At 43.5% G+C, this 12,229-nt stretch overlaps 1 protein-coding gene across 1 annotated transcript in view; it reads right to left on the reverse strand.

Moving 5' to 3' along the window:
• FGF13 (fibroblast growth factor 13) overlaps positions 1-12,229 on the reverse strand; it is a 102,447-nt gene that overhangs the window by 54,869 nt on the left and 35,349 nt on the right. The gene's annotated exons all lie outside the window — the stretch shown is intronic.

Consider the following 12,229-nt stretch of genomic DNA (forward strand, 5'->3'; position numbering starts at 1 on the left):
CGGTGCCACCGGCGGGTCAGGCACACGGGGTCTGCTGGCCGGCCACAGGTGCCAGAGCCAGCATGCTGCTCGGCTGTCCCCAACGTTGGGGCAGCCACCACCCAGCGCCCACCGGCTCAGAGCCCGGGAGGCACCGGATGGATGCGCGCACTGCAGCCCCGCGTCAGGATGCAACAGTTTAGGTCAAAACTGTTTTGTCGGCTGGGATTTTCCCCTTTTGATTTTCTGATGTTTCTTTCTTTTCTTTTTATTTCTCCCAACTTCTGGCAGAGGAAAGTTTGCAGGCAGAAGTGAATGTTTCTACGGAGATCAAACAGATGACTTCCAAGGCATCCCTCCGAGCTGCTCCAGACGCGCTGTTCACACGCAGAAACGGCACATCGACTTGGCGCAAGATCATCGCATCTCTCCTAGCCCCAATTTCTCCAGTTAACTTTTCTCCCCACCCATCCCCTCCCCATTCAAATCCCAGCAAACACCTGTTAGACTCCAGCAGGCTCTGTCCTGTTGTAGGGCTTTTACTGAATCCTTTTTCCTTCTCTCCCTTAAAGAAGAGATCTGAAGCAAGTAAGCAAGCTGCGACGGAGCCACGGGAAGGAGATGCCAGCGCCCGGAGCCTCGGCTGCCTGCTGCCGAACGCCTTGGGAAGCCTCTCCTCTCCTCTCCTTACAGGTGCAGCTGTCGGCGCATCCTCCCCTCCGCAGGCACGTTCAGTTTTCTCATCGCAGCACTTGTCACCAGGCAGTAAACAGGCACGTTCCCCCGGCACTCCCGTGCACTCCCGTGCCGGCAGCTCGGCGCAGATGCTGCAGCAGCCGTAGTCCTCCAGCAGCGGATGCACGCACTCGCATACACCCCACGAGCTGTGCGTTGGGTGCAGAAATGAGGCGACGCAGCGAGCCCCTTATCACCTCCTCTTCCTCCTCCTTTCCTCCTCCTCCTCTTCTCGCCGGCTCTTTGTGCCCAGAGGTGCGGAGCTGCGGGTGCCGGCACACGGCGGCTGCTGTTCCTGGATGTCCCCGAGGGCTGTGGGTACCTGGCGGTGGCACTGCCGCTTCCCGGGGAGGAGCAGACACCCAAACAAACGTGACCGCGGTGAGCAAATAGATGGCATCAGTTTTTCCGGAGGGGAGCGGAGACACCTGGGCCAGCGCGGAGAGGTGGCTACCCACAACCACAACCCAGCCTTTCCCGCATCAAGCCACCCCTCTTCCTCACTGATTTATTGAAGGCGATTTGCTTCTCTCCCCCCTCGCACCTCCTCCTCCCCGCTCCAGTCCTCCAGCAGACACTCAGAGAGGCGATTCCCCCGCCGCTGCAGTGTTCTCCCTCATCCCTTTGTCCCCGTCACGGTGCTACCGTGTCCCCCCCGGGGGCTGCGGCACAGTGGGAGGACGTGCAGGGAGCAGGAGCAGCACAGAGAGGAGCAAAGCCGGGTCTCACACCTGGGCACCCACCGTGGTTATTGACCTGCAGAGCAGGCACCGGATCCCGCACGCATCCACATCCCGAGACATAGGAAGCAGGAGGTCCTGGGGTCTCTTTGTGACACCCCCCTCCTTGCTTTTCAGCAAGCTTTTAACAGCTGGAGCCTAAAATAAAGGCAATTCAGGCTAGAAACAAAACGGAGATTTGCACTCCCGAGGACAAGCAGCTCTTGAAAGAATTGATCCCTGAGGCAGAAGGGATTTGCAGCCCTTTGCAGGCCGAAACAGGCTGGGATGTCCCTGCAGCAGGGGGCTGAGGGCTGATCCTTGCAGGAGCTGAGCTCTGCGGGGCCACAATGACACATGGCTTCAGCCATCTGAGCCCAGAGTTGTCCTGTGTGCCCTGCCACAAACCTGTGGCTATGGAGGGGGGACCAATGCGGGTGGGCTGGTGTGACAACATGGCATTTTGGGTGTGATTTCAGACCCAGCCACGCATTGCAAGACACCTGCCCCTTCCTCCTCTCCTCCATACATGTTTGGCAAAACCACATGCTCTTCCCCTCTCTCCCCAGACACACACATTGTGGGCACAGGCAGCCACAGCAGAAACCGTGCCACCAAATATTAAACATCACTCTCAATGTCTCTGCAAACATTACAGTCCTTCCCTGGACTAGAAGCAGCTCATGATGGGATCTGTTTCCTCCAGCTGAGAACTCCTGCCCAATGAAACATGCTGCTCAGTCAGGCCTTAATAACAGAAATGCCCATAATGTGGAAGTTTTAACACAATGTTGGACTGAAGCTATCCGATGCCATCAAAGCCTGAGACCTTCATAGCTGATGCAGTATATTGGATGTGCCAGCCCCACATCTCTGTCCTCAGTCCCACTCTTCTGCACAAATCACATGTATATGCATTGACAGATCTGTACAGGTATACTTGTCCTTATACATGAGGCACTTTACAGCATTCACATATCGATACTAAACACTTCTAATTTCATTTTGATAAATAGTAGGATAAGAATAACTGTAATTCACGAGTTCCACCATTACCCTCATCTGCCAATCCACAGAAGACATATGAAACCCCACCCAAGGGGCAGATAAATTATCAGTAATAATTTATCCCAGCCAGCTCACCAACAACGCGCTGTGAGTTTTGCCATCAGTCACAAGTGAGACTTGTTTTTTTCTGAGACTCACCCATTACTTCATAAATATTCTGAGTTTGGAAAACAGTGTTTGATCTTCAGATCAAAGTGAAGCTGCTTCACTGTGATCTGTCCTATAGGTCAGACGACATTTCTTTCTCACAACAAATAACCAGAACTCAGAATTTGTCTAACCTTGACAATCCTGAGGAAAAAAACAGTATTTAGGATATCTTCCTGACAGCATTCCAGTGTGCATGCTTAAAATCCATCAAGAAAACTCATTTGCACAAATGTTCCTTGACAGATAACTAAAGAGAGGAATAAAAATAGCATATATGCATAATCAGATTTAAGTTTCAAAAAAACAGTCCTTCAGGGTTGGTCTTTTTTTTTTCATGATCATCCTCTTCATCTATCGGTACTCCTACAAACTTGTCTTCATTTACTATAAATGGCACATGAAAATGAGGACTTTGTTGGGAAAACGACTTTGGTACAGGAACAGTCTTTGGACTACTTCAGTTTTACAGATCCAAAAACCAGAACAGCTTTATTTTTCTTAAACAGCAAGGGCTGATCACTCCCCACCATGCTAAAAAGGTAAAATAAAATAACTTTCCAAGCAATGTTTTGAATGTAGAAGGCAACCAGGCACCCCTTGAACATATGCTCTCATTCTTGGATTGTGATTATTGTAATTGGGCAGACTTACTGCTAAAATGTAAACCATCAGCCCCATTTCAATCAAGAACGAAGCACCTCTTAAGAAATGAGCACGGGACAGACCTGTACAGTTACTGCCACAGACAGGAGCTGAGCTGGATCTGACCCAGAAGCAATCACGCTGTTTGGAAGTAGACCAAGACTTCACCTGCTTTTAAATTATATTTTAAATCCCAAGCACCTGTTGATTTGATACTGATGATTATTTCCACAAGTCTGATCATTAAAAGTACCTGACATGGTTTTCTATCACATGCATGACTCACAGGGACCTGAGTCCTCTGTGCTCTGCAAAAGCATCATTGGTTCTCATGATAAGTTCCTACATAGCCCCAGTACCTCAGGTCCATATATCCCATATAGCATGTTCAATGACTTCTTCTCCCCCAGAAGCCAGATTTATAGTTGGTCCTATATAGAAAGGTAGATGCTGGCCAAAACAAATTCTGCATGAAAATCGAGAACAGGATTAATCACAAGGCAGCTCCACACCTCATCCACCCAGCAAAAACACCAGCTCACCCCTCGGTGTTTACAAGACTGAAATTGCTTTGGTGTGATACAACCATGGGATGTTAGGGGTCCCTCCTCAGGCTCTTCTCTTCCTGCTCAGGTAACATGTCACAGCTGTTATGAAGATGTAGAGTCACACTGGTCCAGGAGTTAGGCCTGGGGACAATTCTGCTGCCTACATTCCAAGCGAGTAGAGATTTATTTTCTGAGAAGTGCCACCAGCATTGCTTTTCTGCCTTTTCAGGCCGTGATAAACAAGACTTCACCCAGCCGGGTATGACACAGCAGCACTGAGGCCCCCAGTGATTTTTTCCTCTTCTAAGTAAACAGAATTACTATTCACCAGGAAGCAGAGCTGTTCAGACCCAAGCTGTGCATCACTTAGCTCCTCCGTGAAACATCCCGTGGAAATGACTCAGCCTTTCCCTGCAGCCAGCTCGGTGGCTGGACACAGGCGCTGCAGGATGGCGAAGGGCTGGGGCTCTGCCGGGGGCTGAGCATGGTTTGCTGCCCATTTTGCTGCCCATGAAGGCTCTATCTTTCCCAGTAACGCATTTGAGCTAAATTGAGAGTCATCTGGAGGTTTATTTTAAGTGCAAGGTGGAAGGAGGTGTTAGTGGAAGAGCTGGGCTTTCAGGCAGCCCCAGACCACGAGCTCAAACTGGATGATATTTCAGTCCACAGATCAACTGGGCTTCCTTATTATTAATGAATAGCAAAGATTAGCTTTAATAATTAGCTGCAAACCTTTATGAGAGCTGCATTACTGTAAGCAGATGTATTTTTTATGTGGCCAAAAGGTATAGCAGCATTGGCATTCCTGTGCGTGCCTGTGCCATGGTTCTTTGCAAAAGTGCACGCTGCATCCCTGTCAGTGACAGGAATAATCAAAATAATTCCCTGTGGCACCAGCATAGATGTGCCAGTTGGACTGACTATAGAAGAGCTCACACGTGAGTGTGGAAGCACGGACTTTTCTGTTCTATAGCCTGTGGGATTAGGCTGCTGGTTGGTTTTCATCTTCACGGGGTGCAAAACCATGAATCCCAGCAGTAGAAGAGGCTCCAGCACAACATACATCTGTGGTGCACAGGACTGGATGTGCTGAGACTGGCCCCCATCCAGCAGAGCAGAGATGCGTGTCCCTGTTTTCAACATGAGTCATCTCACTAAAACTACTAAGATATTTAAGAAATAATTATGTGCCTGCTGCATGAAGAAAGGTTCTCATATCCTTATCCTGTTGTCTTATCAGATCTTTTTGCCAGGATGAGGTCCACCAGAGAATCGGGGCCTCTTTTCTGAGCTAAATGCTGAGAATGGCCAAAGCCTCCGATCAAGAACATCAGTTTCATTTCAGGTCTTTAGAGAAAATATTCATAAGAGAAATCCCTGTTCTACCCCCTCCCAGCTGTGAATTCTGATTCTCTTGCTGCACTGTCTCAGCCAAAACTGGATTTGATCCGACCACATCCCCGGTGGAGCAGGCATTTTTGGAAAAGGAGGGCATTGTTTGAAGCTAGAAAATGGAAATCTTTTTTCTTAGGTTAATCCATATTCAGTCATCCCAAAATGTCAACCACAAAAGATCGCCTATCCGGTGCATAAAAGATCAGTGCCAATCAGCTGGGAAAGGTCACAGAACAAACAGAAGAGATCAGCTCCCACAGCTCTGCGTGCTCCCAAATTGGGAACACGTTATTCCGATGTCTCTGGGGGCCCAACCTGAGCCAGCAACTTGCAGCAGCAGCCAACCAACTTCTCTCTGCCCACTGCAATGCCACAGCAAATGTATTCAAGAGTCTTCCACATCAATATGCACAGAAATATCTGCTCATTCACCCCTCAGAGTGATGACAATTGAAAGCATCAATGTAAATGACAGGATATCATCCCTCAAATATTTACATCTCAGCATGGGACACATGGGAAGTGTGGGCTATATGCCACTATCAAACCAAACATAAGGCCAATTTACACATGAGAAAAGACTGCGAATAGTCCTTCGCAGACCTAGAACAAGTTGCCCAGAAATTGTCACGTTAATCAAATGGATCTTTTTTTGTCTTTTCATAGATCTGATGGTTCGTCCTCTATCAAGAGCTTGACAACAACAGACTCATCAGGTCTCCGCTGAGTTGAAGCCCCTGAGAGTTTTCCTCCTCCAATGTGTCTAAGCATTTCCACTAGCTTCTCACAACCATGATCCTTGTTTTGCTCACAAGCAGTTCTGCCCTACTGCTAACTTTGTCTAACTGCTGAGTCCAATTCACTGCAATCATGTGATGGATGCCAAGCTTGCTGCTTCTTGATGCTTTGTTAATGATCCAAGACCAATCTGTTTTTTAACAGTGAAATCAAATTACCTGGACTAGGGTCAAAAGGGCCTGACAGTGGGTTTCTGTGACTTTTGCCTGACTGCTGAGATCATGCCATGAGATCATGCCATGAACAAGTGACAATGTGAAGAGTTGATCACAAAAAGAAGGGATTCGAGCAAGGACTGCCATGTATTGAACTCAGGCAAGACTCCAGGAACTGGAGTTAGACCCTTCACTCGGTTTCTGCTTCTGCAAATGTGCAAGTAGAGACTTGCTCTGCTTGCAGTCATGGAACAGGAACCAGTTTACCTGAGCAAAAGAGCTGGTCTCAGTTTCACTAACCAGAATGAAGGTATGCCCTTGAGCATGAGGCGAAGGGTCAAGAGCTAGAAATTCTGCCTTCTGTTTCTGTTGTAATGATTATATGAATATTGATGTAACAAGACATATCTCATCACTACATTTATCTAAGCTCATCTGACCTGGGCTGTCAAGACAAGAAAGAAGAGAGAAAGGCAACTCCAGATGGAAGCGTATCCCCATAAAAAAAACACAAATCTGTACTCACAGCTGCATGAAGGAAAACTACCTCGGCCTCACTAAGCTTGTGAGGGAATTCAGTCCGTAATTTACCTTATGCATTATAAATAGTTATTACTATCATCAACAATAAATAAATACTTAATAAAGATCCATGCAGCTCAATGCCTTTCTTCCAGCAATGTTCAGTAATACATGAATATAAAAACAGTCCAAGCACTCGTGCAGTCACACTTCCCACACACACCTTCCAGCAATTGGCCTCATGGCAACTCCAGGCCTAGCAGGAGCCTCTACTTCCACAAGCAGAGTAAAAGTGATATCTACATATCATATAGAGAATTTGAGGTGAAAAATGCAATGTATCATAAATAAACAACAGGAAAATCATTAGCACATATTGGATTAGATGCACTCTTCGTGCAAGCAATACTCTCAAGAAACATAGGCTAGCAAAACAGGAATGAAATTCACCAGCCAGCATTTCCCATATTAGATTTCAGTAGGTCTGGAAATCAGAAAAATTGTGTGCATGTTCTGCATAAGCAAATTAGAAGAAATTCAGAGAAGTTGATTCAGAAGAGCAGGCTGAGAGTAGAGCATCTGCTGCTGCTCCCAGTATTAGGTGTCTGGGTACATTACTAGGGACTCAATTCATCAGAAAGCAGGGGAAGATGTTGTTGCTGTGCAGAGAACCAATGTTCAGAAATCAGAGGAACAGATACGAGAAACTGCCCTGGCTGAGCTCTGCTATTCCTCACTTAAACCCAGCTGAGCTACAACAGGGATGTACTTGTTTGTGCAGAGACTGGATAACTGTCCAACTTACGGCTGCATTTCTGACTAAATCCACCAAGAATGCAAGGATTAAGCTGCAGAGGTAGGTACAAGCATAATATCATGACTTTAATTAAATTCCCAGTTCACACAGATGGCCTTAGTAACTCTACAGTCATACTGCTAAATCATGCTGAGCTAAATTCACAGAAGAGACACATCATACTTAGCAGGCGATGATATATCATTAGAATTTCTGTCCTCTCCCCTCAACTCTCTTCTGTTTATCATTCTCATTTTCTATCTCTTCCTGCCAGAGTCTTCTTTTCTCGTTTCACTAGAAATTACAACATGCTTTTAATGAGCAGTAGACACACAAAAACACCAGTATCTTGATCTCCTTATTCTTTAGCTGAGGTCAAGTTAATGCTGTTTATGACCAAACAAACTTAGGTCTGTTTCATCTACAATGCAACATTCCAAGACTGGGAAAGAAAAGACAGACAGCAGGATTAGATCATAAGGCACAGAACTAACCCCACTGGTTTTTAAGAACTTCTTTTGGCTGACCTTTTAATCTTATTGTTTGTCCAACCAAACTCAGCCAGTTCCATGGAACAGAATTGAAGGAAAACCTCCTTGTATTTTCTTGTATGCACAGTTACAAGAAGATGAATCTAATTACAATTACACTTATTTCAGCTGGACAGGTAAAACATGTAACAGAATTCAAAATAGACTGCAGGACTCTGTGCAGCCTGCAGGGATCCCTACGTTGCTCCCTCATGTGACTGAGGCAAGAGATACAGCTTCCAAGAGGCTACTGGTATTTCTGTTTCCTTCTCTTATAGTAACTGGAATTGGATGGCTCAAGCCTCTGCAAATATGGCTTCTACATTCATACTAAGGACGTATGAACATATGTTTTTTTTTCCTTCTGCCTTCTTCTTTCTGGCTTGCAAATAAAGGCCAAAATGTTTCAACAGCAGTGAGATGTACAAACAGCAGGGAACCAGAGTAGAACTGTTAACACTGAGAGAAACTTCCACTTCCTTCAGCACTTTCTTTTTTTACAGTTCTATAGTATACAAAAGATCTTACTCAGTGATTATATTTTTAAACCGTTACTGCCATAAATTTTTACCCACTTAAAAAGTTCTGATGCAAAGGCTTTTTCAGGATGCTTTCAGTGAAATATAGTTTCCTGCACAGGAAGCATGCTGCAGAACATTAATTTGGAAACTGTTACAAACCAAACAGAACAAATTTCCATTGCTTTCGCTTGAAGAATCGAGTGTATAGAAGTACTGCTAAAACTAGAAACAAGAGGGACACCTAGAGCTAGTTCTTGTAATTGCCCTAACAAGGTCATTCACTCTTTTCCAGTTTTGTTTCTGGTCACTGGTGACATTTAATTACAACAACGTATGCAGTGCCTACGGCTGTAATTAATAGCAAAATTGAAAGCGCAGCGTTCAAGCAACCGGGCAGAGCTGTTGTGATTTGGCATTTTGCACTGTGCTTTTATATTTTATATAAAGCTCGACCTTTCCCACCTTCAGGTGGGAATATAGATATGAGACTGGAGGGCTGTCAGTCTCCGAGGTCGGCCCGTGGCTGCCCTGCGGGGCTGAGACGGAGCCGGATCGGCGGGCGCTGTCCGTGGTGCTGAACCTCAGCCCGCGCTGGTTGGTTAACCAACGAGTCCTGGGCCTCTGCACAGTTTGCTGACCAACCACCCACGTTTGCCATCAGTCAGCATTTCTTTTGTGTACTGTGGTTGCACAGTATACAGTCCCGAAATCTAATCTTTTGCTAAATATTTGTGTTTTAGTTCTGCTTCATCTTTAACTGCCAATTTGCGCTACAAAAACCCTAATGCTTTTACAAAAGCACAAGGCACTTAGCAGTTAATATTTTGGATCACGTATTAAGTGAATATATTTGGTAAATGCATTTTTAACCTGCCAAAATCACAGAATTATAGAATGCTTAGGATTTGCGAGGGACCTTAACAGTTTCCAGTATTTACAATAGCTATTTCAAGAAGAAAAAAAACACGGATGCCATGTACAGTGTCAAAAAAATTGCTTACTAATCATATTGAGTAATTTGTAATAAAGAATGATATACGTCCTAAAAATACAGCTAATATCTAACTCTCTGTACACAGTGCCTATCAGATTATTGTTTGATATTGTGGTGTTTTCCAAAAGTCCTAATATTTTTCTTTTCTAGCTTTAGGGCGTTGGTTTGTAATCCGATCATTTCACATACAAAATGCAGAGAAAACATTTTCTCATTACCAAAGAAAAAATAAATTACACCATCATAATTCTATTTTTTTTTCTTCCTAAAATCTTTGCAAAATAATAGAGAAAACCTAATGTTTTTGTATTAAAATGTTTTCAGGTTATCTACACTATAACAAGATTATCTTCAGTTAATGTCAGTCACAATACTCTCCTGAAAGGCAATTAGAACGGTACTGGAATATTCTTGTCTTTTTCTTTAAAGCAGATCTTATATCACGAGCACAAAATAAACTAAATACATTGAACCAATGCCTAAAAGGCCATAAAGTCAAGCAGTGAGACATTTGAAATACATCGTTCAAACAAGACAAATTTGCCAGTTCAGTAACATATTCAGTGTATTTACGGTTCCAATTGACAGTAATTAACATTTGTCTTTTCCTTCCTAAATAGTACGGGTTTGAAGTTAATAAGGCAAAATCATGAAGTCAAAGAACTATGGAACTACCATATAATCAGCATTAAGAAATATTAAGTCTTAATTTCTTCACGTAGTTTATCATATTTGCAGAGCATTACTTGCCAGAAAAGAACTTCTAGATTTTCCCTCTAAAAACATTGCTTAAATACATCTTACCTGAATACGACTTTCTTAACCCCAAAGCCATGCTGTCTTACAAGCTGCTCCTACCCAGACAATTGCAGTCTACATTTGGAGCAGACACACAGGAGTAGATCAGAGAAAGTTTAAAGCATATTTAAAGTATTCTCTACGGTACTGGCCAGAAACATCAAGCCCATACTCGTGGTATAGAGAGATCATTAATGGGCATTAGTGACAGACCATTATGACTTTCAGAGATCATTAAAGATTCATAATGTAGCTGTATTGTTCTGGCAACATCTAACCATTTCTTGGACATAAACGTACATTTCTCCCACATGATTTCCTTAAACTTATTATTTTTGAGTGTCAAATTTTATTTTCTGCCTCCTAGAATTACAAAGGAGGCTTGTAACAGGATCCTGTAGCACATTACACCAGCCATAGGAGCCTGGTGCTTGCTTTAGCTGATACTTTTATTGCAAGGCATTTTGCAATATGAATAGCTGAACAACATTCATGAGGCAGAATATGTACCATACATTCTTTCTTCTTTAAATAAACTGCACTGCTGATGCACCATGTTACAAGAATAAAAAGCACTGGAAATAATTACATTTGCCAACTATTCTTAAACAATTACTTTGTATTCACCTTTTGATTTTTTTTGAGTTTTACTCTGTATTTTCAGAAAAGCTTTCTGGTTTCTGAGAAATATTAAGACATCCTAGACAGAGTCAACAATGCCTGCTATTCCTAATACAGTTTCCAGGAGTGCAAATGCCACTGAGGAAAGGCGTTGAAGATGTGTGGTACTGCAAATAATACTGTTGAATTGTGCCAACCAAGGGCTGGATTTGAATTTTCTGTTGCTGGACTCAATCAAGACCTTGTGTAACTCATCCTTCTTCAGCAGAGCCCCCGCTCACATATCACGAGTGAAATTTATACAGTCTAGGAGCAAAGTCAGATTTTATAATCAAATACTGTCTCTAAGCATGACTTTGTCATTGTAGAGACATACAATTACAAGCAGTATAAGAAGAGCTCTTCCTCTTCATGGGAAGCTACCACTCCCTCCACTAAGAAATGTTTTTCAGTCACGTGTGCATGAGCATGGTTTACTTTGCAATGCATTGTATCAGCAGTGAACATTCACCAACCTGCTTATAAACAGGAAAAGTGCTAAGCTCCAGCTGGGGAGTGGTGACTTCAGAAATCCTTCTAACACAATCATTTGCAAATGCGTCATGTCGAGCTTTAGAAAAAGTCACTATAGAAAATGAGATCTGGAAACTGAAGTCAGTTTAACATTTTAACAGGTTTGAGCATTTATGTTTTGCTTAATTTATACCTAAAAGGTGAAACCTGCCAATTTACATCTATGAAAGAATTTTCCCAAAACAATATTTTGGTGTTTCCTAATTCTCATTATTGCTTATTTATTTGGAATTTGCAACAGGTATGCAGAAATAAAATCATGCTGTGAACTGCATAATTTTAGAACATTCACTGTTTGTTATGCCACAGTTGCACGTAATCAAGCTGTGAATATTGTTGATATCCATGTATACACGGTACCAATAAAAACATCCCTAATTATTGCTGTTGGCAAACAAACAACATCATACCACGAAAACTACAGTGAGGCAAAAATTGGTTTTGAGACATTTGCACTCAGAAATGGCACAATTTTCACTAAAAGAAGTCAACAATCCACGTGGAGAAATGTACTCAAGCCCATCACCAATCACCTGCTGAGAGCTGCTGGTTTTAAATCACCATCCTCAAGTCAATAGTTTTTATGTCACCCATGTAAATTATTGACAGACAGTCAAAAGCCAACAGTGGTATTGCTTACTCCCTTGCAATTATGCACAAGATGAATCTGCACATCAGTGTAACT

This window comes from Meleagris gallopavo, chromosome 9, assembly GCF_000146605.3.
Source record: "Meleagris gallopavo isolate NT-WF06-2002-E0010 breed Aviagen turkey brand Nicholas breeding stock chromosome 9, Turkey_5.1, whole genome shotgun sequence".
Taxonomy (NCBI): Eukaryota; Metazoa; Chordata; class Aves; order Galliformes; family Phasianidae; genus Meleagris; species Meleagris gallopavo.